This window comes from Mesoplodon densirostris, chromosome 3, assembly GCF_025265405.1.
Source record: "Mesoplodon densirostris isolate mMesDen1 chromosome 3, mMesDen1 primary haplotype, whole genome shotgun sequence".
Lineage (NCBI taxonomy): Eukaryota > Metazoa > Chordata > Mammalia > Artiodactyla > Ziphiidae > Mesoplodon > Mesoplodon densirostris.
In genome coordinates this window covers 39,932,698-39,936,843 of record NC_082663.1, presented here as the reverse complement: position 1 = coordinate 39,936,843, position 4,146 = coordinate 39,932,698, and the positions used below count along the sequence as shown (strand labels likewise).

At 33.4% G+C, this 4,146-nt stretch overlaps 1 non-coding gene across 1 annotated transcript; it reads left to right on the top strand.

Moving 5' to 3' along the window:
- Positions 1-2,614: 2,614 nt before the first annotated feature.
- On the top strand, positions 2,615-2,718 carry LOC132487266 (U6 spliceosomal RNA). The gene has a single exon (XR_009531561.1). It is a non-coding gene; the product is annotated as a U6 spliceosomal RNA (small nuclear RNA).
- The last annotated feature ends 1,428 nt before the right edge of the window (positions 2,719-4,146 follow it).

Genomic DNA, 4,146 nt, shown 5'->3' with positions numbered 1-4,146 from the left:
TTTCTATCAGGAAATTTTACTTTTAATTTTTAAATATATCTTTAAAGCAGAAATAACTTGAAAATGAAAGTTAAAGTCATAATTGTATAATTCAGTTATATTTAGTTTATTCTAATTATGTTGCAATAAGTCTAACAATCTTATCTGATAAAATATATAACAGAATATCTTTTAGGTCTGGCTAATTTTAAAAACAAAATATTTATCTATTCCATGTCTTACTATAATTTTGCATGTATTAACATTGTAGCAAACTAACTCAAATTCATTACTTTAAATCATGAATTTTTCAAGGTAGAATTTGGAAATTTTTAATATGAGAATCAAATGGGAATTAGAGTGAAGAGCAGAAAATGAATACACTTGATATTCCTTTTTTCTTTACAATTGTAAATTTTACACAGCATTAAGAAAATATAAACAGTTAATATAATATTACAAATGTTAATCTTGAGAATATTTTCCTTTAACGTATATGAGACACATGTTTACTATGAAAGTGTTAACAAAAAAGAAAACAAAATAAAATGCTTCTTGCTGCATATTTAAGAGGGAGTTAAATCCCAGACAATCAAATAGAGGGAAATGATTTTAAAAATTGGCAACTTACGTGCTAGGAGCAATTGCTCTGCAACACTGAACTTTGACAACTGAGAAGAATAGGCTTTCTGTACTTTGTAAATAAAATTTTAAGGTAAAAGTACAGTCCCAGTGTTCTGTTCAAACTTTATTGGGGGGCAGCATAATTTTGTTAGTACCTACAATATACATACAATACCTAGGAAGACCCTGACGTGAGGTGAAAGGACTCTGGAACTGGGTCCAGGAGACCTGAACTCTAGTTCCAGCCTGATGCTCATAGCTTTGTGATCCTATAAGCTGTAGTTTCCTCCCTTGCAAAATGATTGTAAAACAGTTTGATTACAAGATCAGACTTGTATTTTTAAAGATATGTGCATTTGATGATTGATCAGAGATACAAGAAAGAGCATGGGGACCACAGTGGTCCAAACGTTCGTGATTAAGGCTTGAATGCTGACAGGTTAGATGGAATGGAGAAGAGAGAGCAAGAAGACGCTTAAAATTGGGGAAAAAGAGGAGTGGGAATTGAGAGTTTTAATTATGAAATAAATGGAGTTTTTAAGTATTTCATCATTTTTTTTCACTTTTGATACATTTGGTACATTTCTTTAGATGTTGGGCTTTTTCTAAAATAGAAGATTTCTCTTGCTCTTTTTTCCATTTTTCTCTATTTCATTATCTTCATTGAGAGAATTATTTTCGTGGAAAGTTGCTTCCTTGATACTTTAGTCATTTGGAAACTGGAATTTGAGAAGATTAACATAGAAGCAAAAGAAATGCCTATGCTTCTGTTCCTGATATAACACTCAGGTTTCAGGATAAACTTGCTTAAATTTTGGACAATTACGTGTGCAAAATAATGGTTTGGGGACTCTTTGTTAAAATATTTAAGGAGGAAGTTACTCTTTAGCAAGTTGGTATAGTTCATTAATTGAGTGATATCAATGTACTGGGAGTATCAGCAGAAATTCTGTTAGAGTTTCAAAATCATCAGTTTCTAATAAGAGATAATCTGATATTATCCTTCTGTGGAATTCATAAACCTTGGAATTATTTAGGGTCTATCCGTTCTTCAACTCAACTTTTTATATACATTATACTTGATAAGTGCTTATCTAGAATTTTTATACACTTATGAAAACTTCTCATATTTCCAAAGCAACCAATTTCAATGTAGAGAAGCTCTAATAAGTTGTCCTTATTTTGAGTTGAAATATGCCTTCTTGTAGTTCAGTTTCTTGCTATCTTAAGAACAATTCCGTGTTAAAATAGGAAGAAACACCATTGGCAACCAAGCCAAGATTAGACATCCTAGAATGCAAGTTTTTATTCCAGCCCTTTCCAGATTTCTTAACATTTCTGTCTGACAGTCTTGATATGCTCTCTATTAATCTTTTCCCCAGATTATCTTCTTCCTCTAAAACATGGGAAGAGGAAAAGGAGAGAGAGATCAGTGAGGAGAAACATGCTTTCCTTGATTAAAATATGAATTTAGACTTTGACTTTGGCTTGTCTGGATTCTTTGTTAAAATACAAAATTTTCCAAAATGTCAAAAGTTTTCCTCTAAGCATGGAGAGGAAGATTGGACACTAGATCCACAGTGCAGATGCCTATTTCCTCATGAGCTACAATTCTGAATACCTACTCTAACACTCTAGTGATTTGCAGAAATAGAAAAGGAAAACTTTACCTACATAGTTGTCGCTGCCTTCTAACTGGTCTTTCTGTTTCAAATTTTATCCTCTTCCAGGCCTCTCTTTTTTCCTGGAATTAATTTATTTTTAAATACGAATTTTACTTCCCTGTTCCGGTCTCACTGTATGTAAGTGCAGGCTCTTAAAAGGGGCTTACAAAGCCCTTTGGCATCTCGTTCCTTCCTGTCCCTTTAACCTCATCTCTTTCAGCCTCCCTCCTCACCTCAGTCTTCAGCAGCACAGAAAACAGTTTTAGACCACTCTACCTTCATACAGGAGTTGTGACCCCCATTTTAAGTCTGATGAGTTCCTGTTCTCCCCTCAAAAACCAGCTAAAGTGCTCACTTCAGCAGCACATAGACTAAAATCAGAACCACGCAGAGAAGATTAGCATGGCCCCCGGGCAAAGATGGCATGCAAATTTGTGCGTTCCATGTTTTCAAACTGTATGATTCCACTTTTAGGAGGAACATGGAGTAGTCAGATTCATAGGGACAGAAAGTAGAATGGTGGTTAGGCTGGAGGGGGGATGGGTAGCTATTGTTTAATAAGTAGAGTATCAGTTTTGCAAGATGAAGCATTCTGTGGAGGGATGGTGGTGATGGTAGCATCACAATGTGAATATACTTTATGCCACTAAACTGTACAATTTATATTGGTTAAGAAGGTAAATTTTATCTTATGTGTATTTTGCCACAATTTTTAAAAAACAGCTAAAATTCTAGGCTCCTTTTCTCTGCACCCATCCCATTCCCAGGGGGAGTTTTCATTATTTAAGCAGTAGACTGAAGTAGCTGCACCTAAGTGATTGTCAAGAGCACTAACCTTGAACTCACTGCTGCTTAATACTCATCAAATACATGGTTGAACAACATAAATTTGCAAAGGATTGCCTTTGTGAAATATAGTCCACGTGTTTCTACAGACACAAAAAAATTCATCCTTGGAATAAACCACGCAAGCCGGTCTCCACACATCTGCACCATATGGTCTATTCTCTTGTAAAACTGCTTTTATGAAACATAATTTGGCATTCTGTCATCATTGGCCTATGTTTAGAGTCACTGTAGGAAACAGTCAGCCCATGAAATCCATATAGTGTACAGGTGTATTTAGGGTGGTACACTGTTCTTTTTCTTTTATTTTTCTTTCTTTCTTTCTTTCTCTTTTCTTTCTTTTTTTTTTTTTTTTTTTTTACTATCTATGAGGAAAAACTCTTTAGTTTTGGCACCAGAAATAGGTTTTCTTTGTAGGTAATATGAATAGAGTGATTGATTTTCTCATTTTTGTCTCCTTTCCAGAAAGCCTAGAGGCCAACCAGTGGCTTGTTCTAGCATATTCTAGACATTAACTATGGTATTCTGTATAGCGCTTTGCTGTTGACTTCAAATTATCCATTAAAATTTATTTTTTTCTCTGAATCCACTTCATTATTCATGTTGCCTTTATCTCATGTTGTTTTGAACTTTAAATCCATTCTTAAATAAATGAGGAATAAATGAACAATTAACTAATAAATTCACCCTCTAATTCCTACTGGATATTGCATATATTTTTATTATTGCTTGTATATATTCTATTATTTATTTGTATTTCATGTCTACCATTTACAGTGGACAGTACAGTCTTTTAATGCATGATACATATCTTAATATTATTTCAACACAATTAGACTGTCTAGCTAATAATATGTGTATAAATAAGTCTACCAGATTGATCTGAAAAGAAATGAGAAATTCAATAACTTTGGAAAACAGAATGTAATTTATTAATCTTTTTAACACACAACATGTCCTTTTTTTGTAAGCAAATTATAGTTTGGGGGAGTGCTAATAGTAAAAGCTAAAAACTCAGATAAATGGCTGAAAG